The sequence below is a fragment of the Vitis riparia genome, chromosome 18 (genome assembly GCF_004353265.1).
Source record: "Vitis riparia cultivar Riparia Gloire de Montpellier isolate 1030 chromosome 18, EGFV_Vit.rip_1.0, whole genome shotgun sequence".
In the NCBI taxonomy this organism is placed as follows: Eukaryota; Viridiplantae; Streptophyta; class Magnoliopsida; order Vitales; family Vitaceae; genus Vitis; species Vitis riparia.
The window spans coordinates 22136396-22152023 of record NC_048448.1 but is presented as its reverse complement, the minus strand read 5'-3'; positions in this window follow the sequence as shown (position 1 = coordinate 22152023).

Below are 15628 nucleotides of genomic sequence, written 5' to 3'. Positions count from 1 at the left end.
TAACTTAACTTAATAAGTTGTGTAAAAGCAATGAAAACATATATAACACAATAAAACAAATATGAAAAGATAATTTAAAGTTATATATTTCGTAAGTATCTCACACATTTGATTTTGTAAGTGTGGAGCAATTTATACATAAAAAAACTAGGAAGTATTTCAATAATCAAACTAATTGTAGTGATGGATCAAGTTATGAGAGAGATCCATGTATCTTCAAGTATAAATAAAGAAAAGAATTTAAATGATAAATAATAAAATGTGAAATAAACTATAAAAGATGAACAATAAACAATGTGTTCAAATATGATAAGAAAATATACCTATTTGTAAATAACTAAATAAAAACATAACATTTAATCATAACAAACATTTCCATCACCAATTAGATGGTCAATTTTCCTATTAGGATTCTCAAAGAAGTCTGAAACATCTAAATGGGTTAGATCCACTCGGCCATTACTATCAATGAAGTTCATTTCAACTTCCTTTCATTTTATTGATGCTTGGTAAAGGTTGACCACATGTTTGGGTGTACGACAAGTACGCGACCAATGCCCCTTCATACCACATCTATAACACTTATTCTCATGGTTCTTAGGAGGTTTATCTTGTAAACACTTCCCATTTTCTTGTTTTACCTTAGTATTATTCCACTTCTGGTGGTGCAATGAGACTTTCTTTTTATGAGAATTTGGTGAATTATTACTACAAAAACCATGGTATCGGGGATTTCTTCCACGACCACGACCACGTTCTCGTCATCGTCCACGAGTTTGGGACAATATTGCATTCACTTTAGGGAATGATTCAGATCTAGTTGGACGAGATTGGTGATTTCTCATCAAAAGCTCATTTTTGTTAAACCTTCATGGAGATGATGACGAAGGAAAATCGGTGTTTTTGCGCGATCCTGCAGGGATACTTGATTTCCTTATTTGATAATAGCTATAAGATTCATTGACGATTTTGTTTTGAATAACTTTTGGTTATACAAGAGAATTAGAAATTGTATGCATAGCTTCTAGTTATGAAACTATTGTTAATAAAAATTGTTTTCCATAATTCCTGTTGTGAAAAATAAGTGAGTACGAAATAAAAATTAAATCCAATATTTTTCATAACTTTGAGTTATGATTATTTTGTCAAAACAAGAAAATATTCAAATTTGTACATAGCTTCAGGCTATGAACTATTTATGTATAACTTCTAGTTACACAATATAATTAAAAGAAATTAAAGAAATTAAAAGTTAATATCTTTCATAGCTTTAGGCCATGATTATTTTGTCAGAACAATAAAATATTTAAATTTGTACATAACTTAGGCTATGAACTATTTTTTTTTTTTTATATAAATTTGTATATAGCTTCAGGCTATGAACTATTCATTGGGTAGATTTGTGCATAGTTTCGGGTTATGAACTTTCATTATGTAGATTTGTACATAACTTCAGACTATGAACATTTATTTATTTTATAGCTTTTGGCTATATAATATTGTTTGGTGTAACATCCAGTTATACTGTAAAATTAAAAATAAATAATTAGAGATCATATACATAACTTTTGGTCATGTATCTGTAATTCTGTAATTTTTCATCGTAACTTCTGGTTATAAGAATTGCACATATTTTTCATAACTTTTGGTTATGAATTTACCTCATAATTTATAATTTACCCCATAACTTCTGGTTATAGGGATTATACATATTTATGTATTCAAATAAAATAAATGAAAATAGAACTTAAAGGGTAATAAAATAGAAAATCATGATATAAGTTTATCACATACCTTTTTGTGACAAAGAAGAGATAAAATCTTTCTATTTCTCTGAAGGGAAGAACGTTTTTCTATTCTTTCTTATTTATTTGAATAGAGTAAAATATTTATATTTCTTTTGTAGAGACTATTCGTGCTGATAACGTGTTGTAAAATTATAAAGTGAAAGGAGAAGAAAACAAGATAGAGAAATTAGAATGTAGGAAGAGAATATAATGCATGAAGAAACTCTCTTAAATTTCATTAGGGGTCTCTCCCTTTTATAGAGAGTTACAAAAGATATTTATGGATGATCATCCACAAGTTACCATAGTGGTACAAAATCTCATATTTTATAATAAAACAAAATTTTTAAATGAGTAAAATTTGAATCACCTATATTGCATTAAGATAACATAATTTCCAATTTGAGTAATCATATAAATTAATTTTTTTAGAAAAATTTCAAGTGAAACGAGTTTGACCTATCAACAAATCATCTCTTACCACAATTGGATTCAGTATATGCTATGTACCTTCCCATAATTAAGAGTAGTAGATTGGGGAAAGGATTTGATAATCCGTTGACCATCCTAATTTTAGGATGCTTCAATTAGGCAGATAAATAAGGTATGATTGTTGTGATCATGGACATGAAATGCTTATTTTTTCTTATTTAAGTTCTATCAATTCTCATTTCTTCTTCTTGGGTTGCATCATTTGGTATTAGAGTGATGATCTTGCTCGCTTCTAGATGGCAAATGGAACTAGAGGGCAAGAAATGAAGTAGATTGAGAAAGCATTGAGGCAACTGCATGACAATTTAGATTCTTATTTTGAAGTGGTCCTACAACAAACTCAAGCCTTAAAGGAGCTACACCAATGGGTGGTTGCAATGAATTTAAAGTATGATAAGATTGGTAACAATTTTGTGGCTTATTAGCCAGATCGTGGTGAGACCTTGCACCACAATGACAATTGGACAAACCATAACCATAATAACAACTTCCAAGCTTGGTATTGTAAGATTAATTTTCCTAAGCTTTTTGGGATTGACCCTTAGGGATGAGTGTTCAAATGTGAGAGGTTTTTCTGTTACCATGGAGTGGTAGAAGATGACAAGGTGTATGTGGCTTCCATTAATTTAGAAGGTAGGGCCTTTGATTGGATTCAAAGTTATGAGATAAGTAATGCACAAGTACCTTGGGAAATTTTCTCAAAGAATGTTATATAGCATTTTGGACTTAGCATATATGAGGATGTTGTCGGGATACTAACTTGCAATAAACCAGTAGTGTGAAATTGTATCAATTAGAGTTTGAAGCACTCATGAGTAGAACAAAAGGGCTCACTAAGTAGTTTTTCATTAGTTGTTCTTTAGCGGACTACAACTAAAAATCCACAATGGAATCTCCATGTTCAAACCAACCTCCTTGTATAAGCCATGAACTTAGCTTTGCTACAAGAGGAAGCTATGAACTTAGTGCTTCAAAAGGCCTACAACTAGATGCAATGGAAACCAACCCCTTCAATTGGCAAGCCATTCAAATAAAAGACACAACATTCCTTAACTCCAATTAAGAGAATCTCATAAGTAGAAATGAATAACAAATGTAGTAAGGGGTTATGCTACTATTGTGATGAAAAGTATGTGTTAAGCCATCAATGTAAAAAACATTAGATTTATTGGTTGGATTAACAAAAAATGATCAACAGTTTGACAACAATGAAGAATTAGAAGAGCCACTAATTTCTGTCTACGCACTTTTAGATTCATGGTCATACCAAAGTATGTGAGTCAAATGTGAGAAAACAAAGGCTATGCTTAGTTAAGAAAAACACCCAAAAGGAGGGGTTTTGGGGGGGGGGGGGAATATTTTCAATCACAACAAATTCAAACACAATATAAGTAAAGTAAAGAGATAGAGTTTAGAGAATTCAAACTCGGGTTTATAGTGGTTCGGTACTTCCTTGCCTACGTCCAGTCTCCTCAACTTCCTAACCAAGTGAAAGTTCCACTAACTTGAAGCTTCAACCAAGCTTCCAATCTTCTTACACTTGGATTCCGGCTCCAATGGGCTCTTACACAACCTCTTCAAGATTTAAACCTCTTGAAGGCTTTAACACTCAGATTTTTACAAGATATAATCCCTCAACCTAGCTTAAGGATAGCTCAAATATAAGACAAAGCTAGGATGACACACAAGAGTGCACTAAAGGATATGCAAGTGGTGATTTAATGCACTATGAAAGAAATGAGAGCTTTTTGATCAAGAACAGGTAGGTAGGCTATTGAATGCAAGTGTTCTCTTATAAATAAATGAAGTGGAGCTCTCAATTTATAGGTTTCTAAGCTCGGGAGTCAAAAACAGCAAAAGGTAACCTCGTCCGATCGAGCTAGGGGTCGACCGGTTCATAGCTGTTGGAGCATTTAATGCATGACAGGTTACCGTTGCCTCAATCGGACCTCGACCGGGAAGAGAAGGCTACTAGGAGAGAGAGAAACTTTTTGGCCTCCCTCGACCGGTCGACCGGTTCCTCAACCGGTTGAGCTGGTTGGCCATAGCCTCGACCGGTTGAACCTTTTTGGCCCTGAAAACCTATTTTTTTTAATTCCTTTCTTTTCTAACACTTAGGCAAGGTCTTTAGGTAAATTATTAAGCCAATTATAAAATATTTTGCCTAAGGTACATTAGTTAAAAACTCGGGTTTTAATGAAATCGACGTTTTATAGAATAAACCGAGTTTTCAAAGATGCATAAAATGTGTGAAAATCCTAAGTGCACTCATGCATTCATATTACATTAGTTTTCTATAATCACAAGTCTTCCAAACGTCTCAATCTTGTATCCATTTGATTATTTGATGAATTTTCGAGTTTATACCTGAGATTCTTAACTATTAAACAAATTAGTTACTTAACCATGGTTTGTTATCATCAAAACCCGATTAGGAGAACCCTTGGGCTAACAATCTTCCCCTTTTTGATGATGACAAACCTTGGTTATCTAGGAGAGAAAAAAATCTCCCCCTCAAACCAATCTTGGATTAATTAAACAATTTTTAATAGGAAACAATGTAAAACACGAAAATTTGAATAGAAAGAAATGGATCATGAAAATATCATATCATATATATATGGAAACCTCACATGTACAAACAAGATAGATATGATAATGATGACAATGACATGCATGAGGGTCTCCTAGATCCTATATATTTCTCCCCCTTTGGCAACATAAAAAAGAAACAGAGGGGGATCTCTAGATAGTCTCAAGGCTGAGAAGGTGGAGAAGGAAACACAGAGCGGAGGTAAGCCATCATTTCCTCATGCTGACTCGCTTGACGACTCTCAATGCGATCAATGCTCTGCTGTAGATGCTCGAATGTAACCTGCTGCTGATCCATACGCTCCTCTATGCGCTTAAATCGCTGTTGGAAGTGATCAAAGCGAGAAGTGACTCCAATTTGATACTGATCCATGTGCTCCTCCATAGAGTAGAAACGAGAGTCATGGACTAAAGCAAGCTCCTCCATACGAGTCCAAGGAGCTGATCTGAGCTGAGACATCCATCCAAGGCGCATGATCAGGAGCGTGAGGTGCCTGAGATGGTAGCTCGGTAAATGATGGTTGAGATGATGGTCCTGTTGTGTAAGATGGCTCAGTCATTATAGGCTTTGAGAAAGTGGCCTCAACATGAATGCCCTCTGACTGAGGTGGAGGGAAATGTCAAGCTTGGGCCCTCTCTACTCAAAGTCCCTTTAGGGTCTAACCCATCATCCATCTCTCTGATCTCGGCCTTCTCCTCTGTCTCGGGATGCATCTATCCTGTCCCCGGGCTTGTCGGTCAGCTCTCCTAACCAGGAGCCATCGGGGCCTTCTCGAACTTCATCGCCCCAAGGACTACTCATCATACGTGTCATAGCTAGTGGGGCCTCGAAGTCCATCTCTTTACTCAAGTCGACCCCGACATCCTTGAATACTCGGTAAGGAAGCGCCGTAGGGAGTACTCGGTCGTGCTCTCAAGCAGAATCATATGCATCATCATCAGATACCCACGTGAATCTTCTCCAGTAGAATCGAGTCCACAATAAATGCCTCAAGGTAGGAGACCTCGTCTCATGTCCTCCTCGTGGCAATAAATGGAGCAATCATGTGGTGAAGGACTCACTGGCACGGTAGGCTATGTGTGATGGTTTGCCCATCCCCTGGGCATCTACAGTCGCACAACCTCTGAATGCCTCTCTAGGCTCGAATCCCGGCACATGGGCCACGCTTGGCCTCATACACCGGAGTCCAACTGAAGGGATGTCGAAATGTGGCAGATACTTTCAGGCTCAATCTGATCTCAACCCTCTATAGTGGAAATATCGGTCATCCAAGACCATAGGTCACCGGAATAAAAGCCGCACCAGAGTCGGGAAGATCGCTCTGAAATTGTCACAACTAGCAGCCATCCCATCCGATGAAAGTCCCTCAAACCTGAATGCTGAAGTTGGAGAAATTGAACTTCTCCCTGGAACGACTTTCCTTTGGGCAACTTTTGCTTGTACCTGATAGTCTTCGACTGAATTGAAGAGAGCGTGTCATACCTCGCCTTTGGCGAGCCTCTTCTGTCAGGCTGAGATGGCTCAGCAGGGCGCTTGCCCTGAGCCTTGAGGTGCCGTCTCTCCCTTAGAGCCATATAAGAACGAAAGAGAAGGAGGAGTCTAAAGAGAATGAACAATGAGAAGAGCAAACACCAACTGAAGCCCTAGAGCACGGAATGAAGCTGAACACCTGAGCGTGCAGTGTAGAGAGAATCACCCCAAAGCTGAAACCCTGGTCTAATCAAAACCCTACCTCAACGTCCAAATCAATCCACAACTGCAATCGTTCAAATTTGCCAAAACTGACTTCTAGAGCAGGATGTGAAGAACTTCAAGCTATGGAGGAGAACAAGTGAGAAATGAATGCAAGGCGGGAGGCGCTTTTAAATTCCCAGCCTGACGAACTGGTCGACCAGTTCCTCAATGGTCAACAATCAATTTTCCAATTTTTTTTCATTTTCTTGTCTCGTGATCCTCTTCTGCCATTTGCAGTTGAAATCCCCAATTTTTTTTTTTTTTTATGTCCAATGCCACGAGAATTTTGATTTTTGGTCAAAATTTGACTTCTTTCCTAGGATTATTTCTATATGATGCATATGATATGAATTTCACACAATCATAAGGTATATTCAATCAAGAATTCATCTAGCAATCATTTGATCATAAAGAAATCACCCCTAGTTGTCTTCTAATATCAACAAATTGCTCTTCACTTAGGAGTTTTGTAAAAATATCGGCAAGTTGATATTTTGTGCTTACAAATTCAAGTGTAATGTCACCCTTTTGTGCATAGTCTCTAAGAAAATGGAGTCTTATCTCTATATGCTTAGTCCTAGAGTATTGTATCAGATTTTTTGAAATGTTTATGACACTAGTGTTATCACATTTTATGGGAACATGCTCAAAAATCAAATTAAAATCGCTAAGTGTTTGTTTCATCCAAAGGATTTGTGCACAACACAAACCGGCTGCTATGTATTTGGCTTTCGCCGTAGACAAAGCTACCGAATTTTGCTTCTTACTATGCCATGAAACAAGTGAGTGTCCTAGGAAATGACAAGTGCCACTAGTGCTTTTCCTCTCAACTTTACAACGGGTAAAGTCGACATCCGAGTATCCAATTAATTCAAAGTTATCACCCTTAGGATACCATAGGCCTATGTCCATAGTCCCTTTTAAATATCTAAGAAATCGTTTTACAACACTTAAATGAGATTCTTTAGAACAAGATTGAAATCTAGCACTTAAGCATACACTATACATGATGTCGGGTCTACTAACGGTCAAATATAGCAAAGAACCTATAATGCCTCTATACATAGTTGAGTTGACGAGCTTACCTTTCTCATCCATGTCAAGCTTGATGGATGAACTCATTGGAGTCTTCATTGTTTTGGCTTCCTTTATATTGAACCTCTTGAGGAGATCTCTTATATATTTTGCTTGATTGATGAAAGTTCCTTCATTTAGTTGCTTGATTTGAAGTCCAAGGAAGAAGTTAAGTTCGCCCATCATGCTCATTTCGAACTCACTATGCATGCATTTAGAGAATTCTTCACAAAGAGAGCCATTAGTAGCTCCAAAAATGATATCATCAACATATATTTGCACTAAGAGCATGTCATTTTCTTTGGTTTTTATGAAAAGAGTTGTGTCAATTTTTCCCATTTTAAAACCCTTTTTCAAAATAAATTTACTCAATCTTTCATACCATACTCTAGGTGCTTGTTTCAAACCATAAAGTGCATTTTTAAGTTTAAAAACATGATTAGGAAAGTTAAAACTTTGAAAACCGGGTGGTTGTTCAACATATACCTCTTCATTTATAAAGCCATTTAAGAAAGCACTTTTCACATCCATTTGATATAAAACAAAGTCTTTAAAACATGCAAAGGCAAGTAGCATCCTAATGGCTTCCAATCTAGCTACGGGAGCAAAAGTTTCTTCATAATCTATCCATTCTTCTTGATTAAAACCTTGGGCTACCAATCTTGCTTTATTCCTTATAATTATGCCATTTTCATCCATTTTGTTTCTAAAGACCCATCTAGTTCCAATAACACTTTGATTTTGAGGTTTTGGCAATAATTCCCATACTTCACTCATTCCAAATTGATTTAACTCTTCTTGCATAGCAATCATCCAATTTTCATCAACTAGAGCATCTTTTATATTTTTAGGTTCAATTTGAGAGATAAAAGAAAGACTATTGCAAATATTTCTAAGAGATGATCTAGTTCTTACCCCACTAGATAGATTACCTATAATTTGATCTCGTGGGTGGTTGATGAAACATTTCCAATCTTTAGGGAGGTTTTGGCTTGATTCACCTTGCACTTGTTGAGGAGGAGGTAGTGCCAAAGGTGATTCTTCTTTCTTGGGATCCTCTACAACTTCTTGTTGCCTTCTATTTTCAATTTGTAATTTTCCCATGGAGGTCTCCAAGCCTAAATCATCATCAAAGCTCTCTATTTCTTGGAGAGAATTGTTAGATTCATAAAAAATAACATGGATGGACTTCTCAACAACCATGGTTCTTTTGTTAAAAACTCTAAAGGCTTTACTTGAAGTTGAGTAACCAAGAAAAATTCTAACATCCGATTTTGCATCAAATTTTCAAGATTGCTTTGGTGTTTAATATAAAGTATTTGCACCCAAAGACTTTGAAATAGCTAATGTTGGGTTTCTTGTTTTTCCAAAGCTCATAGGGAGTTTTCTTAAGAATAGGCCTTAATAATATTCTATTTAAAACATAACAAGAAGTGTTAACCGCTTCGGCCCAAAAGTATTTTGGTAAATTGTTTTCATTTAGCATGGTTCTAGCCATTTCTTGAAGAGTTCTATTTTTCCTTTCAATTACCCCATTTTGTTGAGGAGTTCTAGGAGCCGAAAAGTTGTGGTTAATACCATGCTCATTGCAATAGTCTTCAAAATCAATATTTTCAAATTCTCTCCCATGATCACTTCTTAGACAAGTAATTGTAAAACCTTTTTCATTTTGAACCTGGTTGCAAAACTTTGAAAATTCATAAAAGGTTTCATTCTTTTGACTTAAAAATAAGACCCAAGTGTATCTAGAGAATTCATTCACAATAACAAACATAAGATTTTCCTCCAAGGCTTGGTGTCCTAGAGGGACCAAATAAATCCATATGCAACAATTCAAGAGACCTAGTTGTTCAAATGAAATTTTTGTTTTTAAAAGAGTTTTTTATTTGCTTTCCCATTTGACAAGCTTCACAAACTTTGTCTTTTTGAAAATTTATTTTGGGAAGACCTCTAACAAGTTCATCTTTGTTGAGTCGAGAAATGAGGTCCATGTTAGCATATCCCAACCTCCTATGCCACAACCAACTTTGATCATGCATGTTTGAAAAACATCTATCATGACCATCATATTTTGAAATATTTATTGCATAAACATTATCACATCTATGGCCCATGAAGATGGTTTTATCATTTGGAATATATTTAATGATGCAATGAGATGCTTCAAAAATCACTTTAAAACCTTTGTCACAAAGTTGACTTATGCTTAAAAGATTATGTTTTAAACCATCCACTAATAAAATACTTTCAATAAGAGAGGATGTGTCATTACCAATATTGCCTTGACCAATGATCCTTCCTTTTGAATTGTCTTCAAAGGTAATGTATCCTTTCTTTCTCTTTGTAAGGAAAGCAAACTTGGATTCATCCCCGGTCATGTGTCTTGAGCATCCACTATCCAAGAACCACTTATCCTTCTTTGATCCATACAAAATAAAATCTAAGTTGATTTAGGTACCCATATCTTTTTGGGTCCTTGAGGGTTAGTGACCTTGTATTTCTCAACCCAAACCTTTTTAGCTTTAGCATTTGAATTCTTTTGAGAACCATTTCTTATGTACTACTAATTTGCCCTCATCTTCCACAAAAGTTGCAAGTGGTGGAAGGACTTGCACTTGCGGATTCTTTTACAAAGTAGTTTTTAAAATACTTTTGATTTTTTGATGATTTGTATCCTAGCCTTTGTTTGTCAAAGACACATTTTTGGCTAGCGAAGATCATTTCAAAAGATTTTTGTCCATAAGAGAAAATTGAAGGAGAGGAGGTTAACCATTCATTTTTCTTTTTCAAAATCTCATGCTCACTCCTCAAAATCTCATTTTTTTTTCAAGATGAGTTTTAGATATTTCAACAATTGAAAATTTTTCTTTCACTTCTTCAAGTTCCTTTTCAAGTTCTTGAATTTTCTTTTTAAGAGAATTATTTTTCAAACTAAGTTTTTCAAAATCCTCATATAATTCTTCAAAAACATCATGCATATCTTCATCACTAAAGTTAGAGTTTACCTCATCAAGATCATCTATTGCTGTGAAGCACATGTTTGCCACTTCTTTCTCATTTTCTTCTTTGGAGGATTCTTCACTTTCACTCCAAGTGGCCATCACTACCTTTTTCATTCTTCTCTTCGCTTCACTTTTGTAGAAAGGACAATCATATTTGATGTGTCCCGGTTTTTTACATTTGAAACACACCACATCTCTTTTCTCTTCCCATTTCTCCTTGTCACCATGAGATGAGGATTCCTTTTTAGAAAGGTCTCTTCTAGAGGTGAACTTTCTTCCTCTAAACCTTTCACTCCTCATGTATTTGTTAAGCTTTCTTGTGATGAGGGCTAAATCATCATCTTCCTCACTTGGTTTTTCTCCTTCAACATTTTTTTCTTCCTTGGTTGTAACTTTGAGAGCTATGCTCTTCTTCTTTTTGTCTTCACCCTCTTGTAGCTTCTTTGCCAAGTTAATCTCATATGTCATCAATGACCCTATGAGCTCTTCCATAGGTAGCTTAGTCAAGTCTTTTGCTTCTTAAATTACAGTGACCTTAGTATGCCACTTTGATGGGAGTGACTTCAATATCTTCATCACCTTCTCGTATTCCTTGTAGGTTTTTCCCAAAGCTTCAAGATCATTGACAATGTCGGTGAACCTAGTAAGCATCTCAACAATAGTCTCATTTTCTCTCATTGAAAACAATTCATAGTTATGAACAAGTAAATTGATTTTTGACTCTTTCACTTGATTTGTTCCTTCATAAGTTATTTCAAACAACCTCCAAATTTCTTTAGCCAATTTGCATTGACATATTCTATTATATTCATTTCTATCCATAGCACATTGCAAAGTAAAAACGGCTTTAACATTTAATTGAAAGTTTCTTCTATCAAGCTCATTCCATTCTTGCTTGGGTTTTGGAACCAAAACTCCATAACTAGTTTAGTGGGAAAAGTTGGGCCATCTTCAATGACATCCCATACATCTAAATTAGTAGATTGAAAATACCAAGTTATTCTAGTTTTCCAATAGGGATAGTCGGTTCCTATAAAGAATGAAGCTCTATGTTTTGAAAAATTTTCAGCTTATGATGAGCTTAATGGAATAGCTATTTCCTCTTAGACGATTAAGTCTTTAAAAAACAAGAGGTCTAACTCTGATACCAATTGAGAAAACAAAGGCTATGCTTAGTTAAGAAAAACACCCAAAGGGGGGGGGGGGGGGTGAATTGGGTTTTTAAAATCTTTTCAATCACAACAATTCAACACAATATAAGCAAAGTAAAGAGATAGAGTTTAGAGAATTCAAACTCGGGTTTATAGTGGTTCGACACTTCCTTGCCTATGTCCACTCTCCTCAACCTCCTAGCTGAGTGAGGGTTCCACTAACTTGAAGCTTCAACCAAGCTTCCAATCTTCTTACACTTGGATTCCGGTTCCAATGTGCTCTTACACAACCTCTTCAAGATGCAAACCTCTTTAAGGCTTTAACACTCAGTTTTTACAAGAATGAATCTCTTAACCTAGCTCAAAGATAGCTCAAATACAAAATAAAGCTAGGATGACTTACAAGGGTGCACTAAAGGATATGCAATTGATGGTTTTAATGCACTAAGAAAAAAATGAGAGTTTTTAGGCAAAGAACAAGTAGGTAGGCAATTGATTGCAAATGTTCTCTATGTCATAAATGAAGTGGAGCTCTCAATTTATAGGTTTTTAAGCTCGGGGGCCAAAAACAGCAAAAGGTAGCCTCAACCGATCGAGCTAGGGGTCGACTGGTTCACTAGCCATTGGAGCATTTAATGTTTTGGCAAGTTACCGACTTCCGGACCTCGACCGGGAAGGGGTGAAGCTCAACCTGGAAGAGGAAGCTACTAGATGAGAGAGAGTGTTTATGGCACTCCTCGACCGGACCTCGATCGGACAAGGGCAACCAGTCGATCGGTTCCCCAACCGGTTGAGCCGATTGGCCAAAGCCTCGACCGGTTCAGCATTTTGGCCACGAAAACCTATCCTTTTCAATTCCTTTCTTTTATAACACTTAGGCAAGGTCTTTAGGTGAATCAATATGCCAATTTTAAAACATTTTGCCTAAGGTACATGATTACTACTCAAAAAGTGCTCTTTTATAGCTTCTTATAAACTATTTTAAACACTTTTGAGCAGTATTTATTGCCTTTTAACTCGATTGACACATTAAGGACCCTTGTAAGTGTTACTAATAAGTTTTTGGCAAGTTTTGATGTTTTTGATAGCTTTTCGATCATTAAAACAATCCAAGAATGAGGGAGAACTTGGTATAGTCCATGGCAAAGCAAGATTGAAGTTAAATTACATGAAGAATCCAAGTTTGGGAGAGCTTCGAAGCCTTTGCCAAATCAATCAAGTATGCAAGGAAGAGAATCGGAGAAGGAATCTAACATTCATGAAATTCGCAAGCCTTTGCGAAATATTCTCAAGCCTTTGCGAAATATTCTCAAGCTTGCGAATTGCCCGAGAAGGAATTTTGCAAGCCTTGCGAAATTGAGAGGAATTTCGCAACCTCTTGCGAAATTGAAACCTTGCGAAATCTTCTTGTAATCTTCAGATATTTTTTTGCACCTACTCCATTAGATTTTTATCTCAAGATATTTTGTGTAATTACCTATTATCTCCTTGTAATAAGCTAAAGATCTTTTAAGATATTTAGGATATCTAATTGAGGGGTTGAAAATATCTCTCATAGATGTCTTAAGATATCTCTTTTTGTAAGATGTATCTTAGAATTTCGGAAGAAATTCTTGGAGGTCACTTGTACATTTTTAGTAAGAAATATACAGAGCCTTGCTCTGCCTTACCTACTCATTTTGATTTTATTATCTTTCTAGCCAAACAACCTTTGAGGATGTTTTCTCAGAGGATGAGTGGCTAGGTTTTTTTGTTTCTTGGATTGAAGGAAGCTAGGTAAGGGATCCGGATACAAAAGTGGGAGTTTTCCTTGTTTCAATTTTTAATGAAGAGAAGGTTGTGACCCGTTAATGGTTTTTATATTTTTAGTTAACTTAAAATCCCTTATAATCACTTGGGCCAACACTTGATAATCTTTTTAGACTCAGTCCATAGAGATCCATTAGTTATCTTTTGCGAGCCTCTAGGAGGTGATTTAAAGGTAGGATTACCTAGAATAGCCAACACTTGGTAAGCTTTTGGACTCCCTAGAGACATTCATTAGTTATCTCCTGCAAGCTTTTGAAGGGTAATCCAAGGTTAAGAATCACCTTGAATGGTAAATACTAGGTGAGAGGTATGAGCCATTGTAAGATGATTCAATGAGAGGGATTTATCGTTGAAACCATTAATGGGAAGCAGCTGTAACACACCAGTTGGGAGGATAACTATAGGTTAAATCCCCAATGTGAGGAAAAGATCCGGAATCTCCCATTTTGTATAAGGAACTTGAAATTAGTAACCTAAAACTCCAAGAAACATTTTCTTTGTAATTAATTTCAGTTACTATTTTTGGTTAGCTTAAAACCAATCCCATTTTCAACCATCTTTATGTTTTCTTTTAAAGCTAACTCAGAAAAGAAAAAAACAACAATCCAGTTCTTTAAACTAATATCATGTGTGAAATGAAAACCCATCCATGTGGACGATCCTAGAACCACTATGCTATGCTAGCTATGCTACCCTAATATATGGTGAAATAAGTTTATAAATTTTGTTGATAACTCCTGTTTGAGGACTGAATCAAAGGTACACCAATTGGGGACGGATCAAATTTTGATAAAACTCGGGTTTTAATGAAATTGAAGTTTTAAAGGATAAACTGAGTTTTCTAAAATGCATGAAACGATATGAAAATCCTAAGTGCACCCATGCATTCATCTTACATTTGTTTCCTATGATCAAAAGTCTTCCCAAAGTCTCGATTTTGTATCCATTTGGCCATTTGATGAATTTCCGAATTTATACCTAAGATTATTTACTATTCAAATCAATTAGTCACTTAACCATGGTTTGTTATCATCAAAACCCGATTAGGAGAACTTTTGGGCTAACAATCTTCCCATTTTTTATGATGACAAACCTCGATTATCTAGGAGAAAAATAAATCTCCCCCTCAAACCAATCATGGATCAATCAATTCAAAATTTATGAATTTAAAAACCGAGATAATCAGAATATGCGAATTTTCAATAGGAAACAATGTAAATCATGAAAATAGCATATCATATATACTAAAGTCAAAGGTACACGAAATAAAGCTAATCCAAACATATGATATGATAATGACATGCAAGTATAGGTCTCCTAGATCCTAAATATCTCTTCCCCTTTGGCAACATAAAAAAGAAACGAAGGGGGTCTCGATGAAATCAAGGCTGAGGAGGTGGAAACGCGGAGCGGAGGTAAGCCATCATCTCTTCATGCTGACTCTCCTGGCGACTCTCAATGCGCTCAATACTCTATTGGAGATGCTCAAATGTAGCCTACTGCTGATCCATACGTTCCTCTATACACTCAAATCTCTGTTGGAGATGCTCAAACTGAGAAGTGAAGCCAATCTGATAATGATCTATGCGATCTTCCATAGAGTAGAATCGAGTATCATTGACTACTACAAGCTCCTCCATACGAGTGCCAAGTGAATTGATATGAGCAGATAAATCCATCTAAGGCGCATGATCAGGAGCGTGAGGTGCCTGAGATGGTATCTTTGTGTGAGGAAGCTCGATGAATGATGGCTGAGAGAATGGTCCCGTTGTGTAAGTCGGCTTAGTCATCATAGGCTTAGAAAATGTGGCCTCAAACTGAATACCCTTTGACTGGGGTGGAGGAGGAATGTCAAGCTCGGGCCCTCTCTGCTCAAAGTCCCTCTGAGGGTCTAACCGACCCTCCATCTCTTGGATATTGGCCTTCGTCTGATCAAGCTGAGATGACTCAGCAGAGCGCTTTCCCTGAACCCTAGAGGCTATTGTC